This window comes from Plectropomus leopardus, chromosome 16 (assembly GCF_026936395.1).
Source record: "Plectropomus leopardus strain MGB_pleo_1.0 chromosome 16, ASM2693639v1, whole genome shotgun sequence".
Taxonomy (NCBI): Eukaryota; Metazoa; Chordata; class Actinopteri; order Perciformes; family Serranidae; genus Plectropomus; species Plectropomus leopardus.
In genome coordinates, this window is record NC_142191.1 from 7,988,755 (window position 1) to 8,001,306 (window position 12,552).

General features: G+C 39.3%; 1 long non-coding RNA gene across 2 annotated transcripts in view; it reads right to left on the bottom strand.

Annotated features, from left to right (window-relative positions):
• LOC148186812 (uncharacterized) overlaps positions 1 to 12,552 on the bottom strand; it is a 70,690-nt gene that overhangs the window by 51,462 nt on the left and 6,676 nt on the right. The window lies entirely within an intron of this gene.

The window sequence follows — 12,552 nt, forward strand, 5'->3', positions numbered from 1 at the left end:
ATTGTTTCTAGCAAGATCGCTCTCTTTTTTTTTTTAATATCACTTTGGCAATATTGACTTACTCGATTTTTTTCATCAATGTAATGAGTCAAGTCAAAGGTCAGGTATTAAATCCACTGGATAAGCCAGGAAACACAGTGTCATCTGGTTATTTTATTTGTAAATGGTTTCCGCAAAACAGAATATACACAATATATGTACTATACAATCAGCATAGTTTCAAGGTGCACACCCAAGATTAGAGTCACCAATTCAATATCTAACTGCTTCTGTTCCTGAATTATGACGTTGAGTAATGGACAGAAACGAGATGTGCAGAACATTATGGTGTCACAGTTGACCTTTGACCTCTTGGATACCCTTTAAGATATTTGTGTGAAATTTGGAGCGTATGTATTCTTGAGTTATGGCCAAAAACATGTTCACTGCGACATTAACTTTTGATGTTCAACCACCAGTTTCAAATCAGTGCTTTCTTGAGTGCAAGTGGACGTTTGTGCCAAATTTGAGAAAACTACCTCAAGGGCATCTTCAGATATTGTGTTCACAAGAATGAGACGGATACAAGGTCACTGTGACCTTTGTCACAATCTAATCAGCTCATCCTTGACTTCAAGTGAATGCTTTTGTCAAGTTTGAAGAAATTTCCTCAAGGCGTTCTTGAAATATCACATTTAAATGAATGAGCCAGATGGACGAACAACCTGAAAACATGATGCCTCAGGCCTCTGCTATCACATGCACTTCATTAAATTACTCACAGCATGATAGCAAATTTTATCTACATCATTCACTTCTCATCTTCTAGTGTTGTGCTTTCTATTATTTGTACTACTACATATTAACCCCCCCTGAAAATGGGAAATTTAGCCAACAATATTTATACTGTGTTGACAGAGAGACTTTCCTAGAACAACATGCACCTGCTAACAGTAAAGAAACATCAGACGGCGGGTATTTACGCTACAGATATTTATGTGATGAATGCCTTCTGTCCTGCATCATGTCATCAACAGGCTTTAAGACAAACAGTCATTTTTAATCAAATTTTGGTTTCTCATATCAGCCTATTGATTGATCCATTTAAGACAGCGGCTCATCCGTATCTATGCTGAGGGCAATATTGTGTACTTGAAATGTTGCACATTTCCAGCTGGAATAATATCACTGTTTATCTCAACCATGACTGTAATTAATCACAGGGATTACAGCGGCAGATCTGTGTGAGGAACTGGAGATTAGAGGATGAAACCTGCGTTATGAAATTTTAACTTGCTGTGAGCAACTGTGTGTGTGTGTGTGTGTGTGTGTGCATACAATGTCTTACACACACACACACACACACACACACACACACACACACACACACACACACAGCGGTGCCTGGCTGATGAGGACCCTCATTGTGTGCATGTTTTTCTGTGTGTAAACGTAATAAAGGACGCTACCGGCCACTGTTATGTAACAACCCTGTCGGCCCTGATGCTAAATCATCGCCATGGCAACAAAATTAGCTGCTGTAAAGCCCCCCCTCAGTGTTGGCCTTTCTCGTCATCTGCTTTGTTATTCTCTGTCCTCACCTTTGTTCCTCTCCTGGTTGTCCGTCTGTCTTTGTTTTAATTCAATATAAATGGGTTTCGGTGAAATGAAATATGCAAGTGCACTCTTTCTCTGTCTTTTCTCCCCCACCAGTCCACTTTTTTGACTTCCAACTCTCTCCTCACCCATCCTCCCCCATTCCCTCGGGTCTCTTTCATCACATCTCTCTTTCTCTCTCTATCTCACATCCGCCCACAGGGTCTCTATACTGCTCATGTTCCCTGTCCTCTCTCGCTGTCTGGTCCTCGCTTCCTCTCTTTCCCTACATTCCTCTTCCAGTTCTTCCCTGTCAATCCATCTCTATTTGAAAAACAGCTTAATTAATGGATTAATTATGATTTTAACACTTTCTGCCTCCTCTCTTCCCTCCCCTGTCCCTGTCAATCCCTCTCTCGATCTCCCTGACTGACAATGTGATACATTTAATTAACAGGGAGATAAAATGCCAAATATTTCTCGGCCTGTTTTCCGTTCTCTCTTTTTTCACCTCCATCACTTTTTCCCTCTCCCTCTGTCTCACACTTTCCACCCACCATCCTTTCTCTTTGTTTGTCTCGCTATAAGTCTCTCAGCAGCTTTAATCTCTCTGAACACACTTTCTCATTCTTCATTTCTTTACCAAGCACTGGCAGATTATTCTATGCGAGATTTCCTAATTTACTTTCAGCTCCTAATATGCTTTCCGGCACCCTCACACCCGTCAATCTTGTATCACACTGACTGCAACCTAATTACCATTTCTTCATTTAATTTGTTGTTATCTCTTGTCCTTCATGCCAGCTTCGCGTTCAGGCATCAGGATGTCTGTCAAAGAGAGAAGGAGCAGCAGGGCACTAATGAACAGTACGTACTGTGATGTACAGCATGTGTGATTGTAGGAAAAACTCAAAGAACATCTGAGAAGGACTGACTGATTTTCTGCTCTCTGTCACTCTAACTGCTCGTCTTTGTCTGACCGCTCACTCGCCTCAATGTTCTTTTCAATTTTGCTCTTTTCAATGCCGAAATTTGCTCCTCTCGCCTCTGCACTTTCCTCATTTATGCTCCACAGAAGATGGTCAGAAACAGAGGAGCATATTGTGTTCACAGTATAGTGCGAAAAGTGACATTTCAAAAAGGAGAGACAGTGTATATTGAATTCTATGACCTTGAGTGCAACAGGTAGAATAGCCACCAAAGCACAACATGTAAACAGGTGAAAAGGTGCTTAGAAGTTTGGAGTGGTGGCTAAACAAACAGTAAACAGCTAACAGCTAACGGTACTGATGCTGTGTTTACTTTGTACTGGGAAGTTGAAAGTTTCAAGTTTCTACTGGGAAATTTAAACTGGATAGCCCCCCTAAAGTCCGATTTCTGACTCGGAAAGTTGAAGGAATTTCAAAATCTCCTAGATGGCTGCTCTGCGCATCAAGATGAGTAAAAGCTGTAGTAATATACTATTTACTGGCACTTCTGTCTCATTTTTGTCTCATCAAAACAGACATAAATACAGCACTGTCCAACCTCTATGGAGATCTTGCTACGTTGTTTGTATGTTCATAATGTAACATAATGCATTGTTATCAACTATGGCTAACATGGATGTAGCTGATGTTGGTCACAAGATCGGCCTTACTACTTGTTTTACTGGAACGTGGTCAACTTGGGTGTGATGTCATTCTTCAGCATTACGCTTCTGCAATGATGCCAGTGTGGGTTTAGGAAGGCATTATGGTAAAAGTAAACATTAAGTAACAGTGCAAAATTAAACATGTAAAACAACATCAGTATATCATTTTTAATATCACTGAACACTGCACACTCTATTAAAACTAGCAGGTCAAACTTAAGTTACATGATTGATCGCTGGTCGGTGGACATGCTTCGTTCCTTAGAATTGCCAGTTTGTGATGAGATTTGTCTCTCTATTATTGCTTTACGGTAATATTAATAACTTAAGTATTTAGCTTTCCAGTGGGATACACACACAGAAACTCACACGCGCACACACAGCCAGACCAGGTACCACAACAAAGCACAGAGAAGCTCAGATTAAAGCACACGGACGTACTGTGACTTCATTCTCTGCTCAGGATGCTATAACTCCTAACTATCTTTACATAACAAATAGTTGTTTGCTGGTATATTTTGCTCTGAATGTCCCAAACAGCTTCTTTTAAATTCTTGCTGTTGGAAGTTTTAGAAGTTTCAGATGAGAGACTTTTGATCAATGCCAGAATAAAAAAGAGCAAGGTACAGTAGTCTTAATACAAAGAGATCAGAAAATAATTTTGAAAAAAACAACTCAATTTTGCATATTTTTCACACAAGAAAAAAAAAAATAAAAAGAAGTCTGCACCAAATTCAAGAAATATTCAGTGACCTAAATGGCCTTTATCGGCAACCAAGAAGAGTTGCAAGAAAACTGGAAAAACAACACAACAATAATATCTACATTTTCTCAGTGAGCTTCCTAATTACTGTAGAGATCAACAGATATGTGTGAAATATAGAGAAAAATACCATCTTCTCTAAGTGCTGAAATGAATATACTCCCTCTCATGTAGTTTGATAAGTTGACAACAAGAAAATAAAACTCAATACAGACATTTCAATAGCATAATACCTTGTCTACACATGGAGCCTCTGTATGATGCAGAAGAAATTTCAGGCTTTTTTTTTCAGGGTTTGTACAGGAGCTCATGTTCACTTCAACAAATTGTAGTCACAATCTGGTGGTAACACAGAGACACCACATAGAGACAACAAGCACTGTGATTGATCAGTGTGTTTTTTCCGTTGCTGTTTCAAAAAGTTTTTGATGCCAGTAAAGACGGTTAATAATGAAGACAACATGGAGCAATAGGAGAGGACAATATAGATACTGTATCAAATCATAGTACACAGGGCTGTACAGTGTAACATATGTCCCACATGGTACACAGAAAGTACTCATGCCATAAAAGAGCACCTGTGCGTGTGAGACAGATCTGCTTGTTTGTTTAACCCTTGGACATACTGAGTAAATTTGCCTGAATTCTTTCAAAAATATGGGAAGGCAGCAATGTGCAATTTATCACAAAATGGCACAAAAATTATTGAGAAAATAGTGAAACGTTACAAGAAATAAACCTAAAAATACGCACAAATACTTTAACACTCAAGCTATAATTTTGTCCTGTACTACAAAACTTTCAACTTTTGAAGCATTAATAACATGTGCCATTAAAGTTAAGGTAAAGCCCTGGTATATTAGATTTCATATTGCAATAAGTATAGTGGTGTGGTAAATCGTCTAGAAAATTAGATGAGGGACTTTTCATGGATGAAATAACAGCTAGGAATGATTGTTTTTGGTAAAAAACAAAGAAATATGGAAATATGGAAACATCTCTGATTGGCTGACAAATTTATATTGTCACAGAATACAATGCCATTTTTCCTAATCCTATGGAGCAGGCTTAAGAGTAATCTGATATATTTCCCCTGATGCAAGAGAAAATAATTACACTAATGCATAAAAATCATGACTAACAGTAGTCGAAATAAAATTGCAACATGTTATATCCCACCCTGAGCTGTAAAATCAATTCCTACGCCAGAGGCTTCTACAGAGAGAGGGAGGAAATTCACCTGGAGTCCCTGAAGCATTTACTGACAGCAGCTGTAGTGCCGGCATCCAACCCCCTCCCCCCTCAGCTCTCCTGTGCGTGCATCAATTACCCGTCGAATTCTCAGTGAATACACACTCCAGCAGAGTGTTGGTGAATGCAGGTAAATGTCACACATCTTACATAATGCCGGAAGCACCAAATCTCATTAACAAAGCCTCGGTAACTATGGCAATGAGCATCATTGGCGACCCCCGGTGTAACTTATGCTAAAAAGGCCAAGAGGTTGCTATGACAACTGGAGGGAAAACAAGGAAAAAGAGGGAGAGAAAGTTGGAGATGTATTCTAGAAGCCAACATAATTCTAACACTCTCTCACACACACACACACACACACACACACACACACACACACACACACACACACACACACACAAAACACCTCTAGCACCTCTAGGCACATACCCAAAACAACAGGCAGACATTAATTTATGATAAAAATAAAAATTAGCATGTTAGTTTACCGTTTCCAGTCCCCATCTATCATTATTATTCTCTGCCTCAGGTCCCTCCCCCAGCATGTGTATACATGCACATGCACGCACGCACGCACGCACGCACGCACGCACGCACGCACGCGCACACACACACACACACACACACACACACACACACACACACACTGGTGACAGCCTGACTGCAGCCTGGTACAGAAAATTCACATGAATGCTGATGAGAAATAACATCTGAACATTTCGCTCTGCTGTGGAAGAACCTGTTCCATCCCTTCATCATTTTTTTGTAAACTGGGTTGGAACTAACGATTATTTTCACTGTCAATAAACCCCCCATTACTCTCTCAATTTATCATTTTGTCAATAAAATGTCAAAAACTGGTGAAACATGCAGTGTGGAATTCCCCAAAGCCCATGGGGATTAATTCAAATTGCTAAAATTGGTGGACTGTTGGTTTCTAAAAACCAACAGTCCACAAATTTTCAAAGTTCATTGTCATGTATGACAAAGAAAAGCATAAATTCTCACATTTAGGAAGCATGATACCAACAAATGTTTCTATTTTCTAAATTACTAGAACAATTATTCAATTTTCAAAACAGATGCCAATTAAAGTCAGGGTCATACTAAAAATAACCCATATTTAGTCCAGTGTCCCTGTGATAATTAACAATTTATGTCTTGATTAATGCCAAATATATGTCAAAACAATCAGTATCAGAGTCGTTTTATATCAAAATCCCTGTCTCTTCTCTTTCTGTAAAACGGCTTTAAATGTTTGATGAATCACCCTGCACTCAGGCGTGTTTACAAAAGTTCATCCAATCACATGAGACGCTGGACAACCAGCACGCCTCGCTGGTCAAAACCGCACTTCACTGTTTGTGGATTGTAGTATGGAGACATATAGGAAGAAATGTAAGTTTGGATATCAGCAGGCAAAACCGTTGTTTTTATTTCAACAACAATGTGAAGGAGGTCTAATTCATTTTTCTCTCCCTCGTCCTCCTGCTGATCAGTGAATTGGTGAATGGTGAGGTAGGTATGTGTGGTGCTGTATCACCCTAAACTCCCCTTTTAGCGGCCCACAGATATGATTAAAATCCCTCTTATAACAGTACACCCCAAAAACATTCAATTTCATTAGGAATTTGCACCAAGGCTGAAGATCCTCTCATTTCCACTTCATTGTGACTAGAGAAACCACTCAGTTTTGATTTGCCATTCTCTCTAAACTATATCACTCCATTGCTAACATCGTCTTCATGTTTTCTCTTGAGTGCAAATGCCCAGCAACACGTGATCTGACCCGAGTTCGCTGTAACATCTGCGCTTCACCAATCTGTTTTTGTACGGATGTATCACAGACTCATCCAGGAGTCTGTGTATTCCCAGCAGCCTCCTGACAGCCTTCTGCCAACTGTGTGTGCTAATTAGAAGATAAAGCAGATGAGAAAAGGGACGTCCCTCATCTTTTAATAAAGGGCCACCATAAAGCAGGATACTATATGTTATGACCAGACAGATCATTGATTTGTAACACCTACCAAAGGATACCAACAACATTTAATTTTAGCAGCTCAAGAATCAGTTTAAATACAAGTGATTTATACACACAACTAAAGGGGGAAATAATTTCACTTTGCTGCGGAGGACATAAAACAAGCACAGGCCAAAACCCCAGGAGAGGCTGCTCTTATGAAAAAAGATTATATTAAGTTAGGAGATGTAAATTATTAAGTATAACTGAATTTAAAAAATGGATGGCTGGATGTAGACTAATTGATTTAGTCCCAAATAAAAAAATAAAAGACACATGAAGAGAGGAGAGGTAAAATATAATCATGCAATTACTATTAGACACTTAGAAGATAAACAAGATAAACATATTGTAGAAGAATTATACAGTCAGATATAATAGATGGATGAATAAATTGTTTAATAAACTATTCATTTCAGATCATTTGCTTGTCTGCAAACACATGACTACTATTATGATGTGCAAAATTCTGATGGAGGGCAAGAAGTGATAAATCCATATATTGTGCAAATTGTTAATAGAAGAGAACAGCTTTATAAAAGGGCTGAACCTTCACACAGCAGGTGTCATCAGAAAATTGAAACAAATTGTTGAATGTAATCAATACAAAATTAAGCGACGCGATTGTTGCCACAACTTAATTTAGCCTATTTAGCCTTAAATTCAAAGTTAATATCAGAAAAATCTGCTGTTACACAGGTTAGATGCAGTTCTGAATGAAAGTCTCTGGAGCTGCTCTCGTTCCCGTCAGTTCAAAGCCCGCCCAGTTATCACAAGCTAACACAGCAACAGCAATTAACATCCAACAAAGACCTTTTTAAAGGTCCAAACAAACTATGACCAACACCAAAACAGCTATACTTTTCCTCAAAGCAATGAATTATGATTTGGTAGTGTTAGCTGTGTGCTGCTAACAGTTAGCCCTGTCATCGTATGTGCAAGCGAACTCTCAATAGCCTCATGATAAAGAAAGAGAGCTGCGGAGTGGCAAGTAGGGCACTGTGTGAAGCAATTCACTGCACGCTGCTCTACAGTTAGATTAAAAAAAGATTTTACCCATTTCAATAGTGGAACAAAAAGCTTAGTAATACATATAAGTCTCCCATTTACGTATTACTATTTTCATCACCTGGAAAAAACTTCTGTTCTTTCCTCTGTTTGATATGAACAGCCATAGGCAAATTATAGGCATTTGTGCAGGGTTGGTAGTCATTGCCTCCAGTTAACTACCCTCCATCTGGCCAGCATACTGATGCATGACACTGTATGCACAAATGCTACAGCTGAATGGATAGAATAATGGATGGAAAAAAACATTAAGATGGACAGACTGCTAAACAAAACATATAATTTCTACATTTTCAAACAAATACAAATCTGAGTCTTAATAAGACTACTAAATGACTAGACTATTTATTGAAATAATAGCCAGGGGCAGGAATAAGCTGTTAAACATTATGGAACAAATTTGCACTTCAGAGTTAAAATACAAAACTTTTCCTACAGCATATTGCCGCCTTCTGCAAGAAAATAGTACAGACGGCCAAAAAACTGTGATTTCAATCTCACAAAGGACTCACAACACTGTTATCTGCACCCTCGAAACTTTCCTCTATATTAGATTAGTGCAGCATTTTAAGTCCTGATGAAAAGCAAGTTAGGGTTAGAGACACAGGGTACTTTTCCTGATGTAATAAAGAACAAATTTGAAGGGCGGAAATAACAGTGCTGCAAGTCTTGTGGGAGATACAAAATGTGCCATTTCTAGCACAACTAAACATCATTCTAGACAGGTTAGTAAATAGATACTTCCTGCTTAGTGCAATGATGTGCTTTTGTGGTTTTTAAAGCCGCACATCATGACTAATTTTCAAACACACAAACCAAGGTCAGAAAGGCTTATGTAGGCATGTATTTGCAGGAAATTTCTTTACTTCTTTACTAACTTCATTTTTATTTCTGTGTCTTACCAATTATACAGCTATGGTGAGAAAGAGACAGAAAGAGTTGAGATTTGTCGCACTGTACAATCAATGAAACACAAACTCTGTTCCCACAGAACTGAGGACATACAGACAACCACCCACACATCAGACCACACAGGCACACACACATGCAGACAAGTACACTTATCAAAGTGAATGCTGCTGCCTTGTAACCATACCAGCAGACAGACACAAAGACGAGGGAGATTTTCTGATTCTGAGCGTTGCGCACAAAAACATGAGCACCTGAAGAAAATACAGGAGGCTGACACCAAAGTATGATCAGATAAAAAACCCAGAGCGTTGAGATCAACACTGAAGACAAAGTTTGTCCCTTCTCTCCATCACTATCCCGAAAAACACTGATGGGTCACTACAACGCATTCAACAACAACACACAACACACTATTAGAGCCTAAAAAGCCAATGGAAAGACACTAATGGGTTGCTGCAAAACACCCACTGCTGGGGCCCAAAAAGCCAATAGAAAAACACTGACGGGTCACTACAAAACATCCACGAATGGAGCTAAAATCCCAGGGGAAGCACGTCAAGTTGCAACAAATCACCATTTATAGCCTCAAAAGCTGATGGAAACACACCAATGGGTTGCTACAAAATAATCACAGTTGGAGTCTAAAAGGAATATCACAGTTGGGTCACAAAAACACTTACAATTAGAGCTGAAAAAGCAAATGGAAATGCCCCATTGGGTCACTACAAAAGACATACGATTTGAGCCTACAAAGCCAAAGGAAATGCACTGTTGCTACAAAAAACAAATAAAACAAAAAAAAGATTGGAGCCTAAATAGCCGGAAACAAACCATCCCGGTTGCTACAAAACACCCACAATTGGAGCCTGCTGGAAAAACACACACAGCGCACTACAAAACACCCATGTTTCAAGCCTAAAAAGCCAATGAGAACGCACCGTCAGGTAGCGACTAAGCAACCATGACTGGAGCCTAAAAGCAGATGGAAACCCACCATAGGGTCGCTACAAAGCACCCAAGGTTAAAGCCTAAAAAGTTGATGAAAAAACACTACAGGTTCAATACAAAACATCAGCGATTGCAACCTAAAAAGCTAATGAAAAAACACTGTCAGGTAGCTAAAAGACATCAACAATTGAAGCCAATGGAAAAATATCAATGTGTCGCTACAAAACACCCATGATTGGAGCCTAAAAAGCCGATGGAAACGCACTGTTGGGTCACTGGAAAAACACCCACAATTCTAGTTTAAAACAATGATAGAAAAAAAACAACACCACACCACTACAAAACACCGTCCATGGTCCCCTCCACCACCCTATGATAGAGTCACCTCATATACCATGTCACATGTAACATGCACATGTAACATATTCGTGGCTTGCAGAAACATATGATGCCAATGTTTCCTCCTGGTGATTGCGCTGTATCGATTCATGCTTTGAAAGCAACAGCACACATGAGGAAATAAGAGATAATGAGAGAGAAAACAAACTAACTGATGGGCCTTTTAGCCTGACAGAGGAACTGGTGCTGCAAAGAACCCAAAAACAAACCCATTTTTTTCTGTTTCGCTTCTTGCAAAATGATCCAAAATTCCTCCCAGGCATCTGGGGAGAAGTCTAATCTGATCTGGAAGAAACATTTAGCCAGAGTTATGGCTGCTGCTCAGAGGAGATTTTCCGAAAGATTTTAAACTAGAGTTCACTTCCTCTTTGCACAAGAGCCACTTAAAAGTTTTATCAGTCATGTTTAATAGATAATGAGCAGTTTGTCTCTTTTGCATGTATCTTATTCTTTCTCTCTATTTAGATTCCTGACTCTGTTTATTAATTAAAAATACCATTTTGAAGTATGAAGTCCTCTTAATTAAAAAATTAATATTATCAACTAATACTTGAAAACACCACTAAAACTTTGATGTTATGACAACTTCAAAGACGCCTTTCTGTCTTTTTCTCACAGGCCTCCACAAATGGATCAATAAGGGAGCACACACACACACACACACACACACACACACACACACACACACACACACACACACACACACACACACACACACACACAGAGGAATGCTGATCCCTAGCTAATTATTTCTTTGAACATAGAGCAGAAACGCACACACACACACACCCAGAGATCGGTGTGTGTGAATTCTCCAGAAATAGCTCCATTATGCCCCAGTCAATCAGAAAAAAGCACTCAGGCACATAAACGCAAAGCAACACTGAAACACACCTACACTGTTTCTCCAAAAATAAGCCCATTATCTCCTGATCAATCAGAGAAACAACAAAGCTGATCAATTCTATTGATGTTGATGACAGCATCACTCAATTAGCCAGCGCTTCTCACCAGCCAGAGCCAAATTACGCTTGTGATTTTATCACCTAAAGCTTGCTTTCTCTCCCCTGAGACAAGAGTACTGTGTTTAAATGAGTCTCCACATGACAAGACTACTGATGCTGAGATCTGAGTGACAGTCAGAGTACACAGAGGGCACGCAGGGATACTTGCTGCTTTTCCAAGTGAAAACAAAGAGGTGTTCGCTGTAAATATAAAACATCAGTCTCTTGAAGTTGCCGGGGACTTCAGAGCAAACACAACCTGCTTTTGGTTCATTGCCAGCCTGTTAGCTTTTTAGCTTGATAAGGTGAAAGCGTCTGGTCTGACCACTAGTGTGTCAGTATTAAGAGACTTTAAGCAACATTTTGATCTTAAAGGAACAGTTCACTCCAAACTCAAAAATACATGTTTTATCTTTTACATGGAGTGTAATTTGTCAATCTAGATCTGAAAAGGATTGCCTTATAGTGAGGAGCCTAAAGAAAATTATCATCCGGCTCTGCAGTCAACCTCAGCTCTGATCAGCTTTATAGCTGATTTCAGGTCATTGTTTTGGATTTTCAGGTCCCACAATTTAACTGTTAAAGTTCAGTGCTGTCACTGCAACTACTACAGGCAGCTGTATACTACCAGTCCACCACCAAAGAGTAGACAAAGTGTGAAGAATTTAGCAGCTAAAGAGCCAGATTTCTTGCTGAGGAGTTGGTGGAAAACAAATCAGAACTAAAAGGAAAATGAATATTGCACTTACATGGCATGCCGCTACAACCTAAGTTTACAGCTACAGCAGGTTTAAAATGGGGCGATGTGGAAGAATCGCATTTAGAGCCACCATGTATCTGCGTGCATTATGTTTAACCACATTTGATGCCTCAGCAAATTGGCTTGATTTCTTTCAAAAAGATGGTCACAAGGCAATATGCAACTTGAGAAGAAATGACCCCAAAATTAGCAAGATATTTGTAAAAAGTAGAAGAA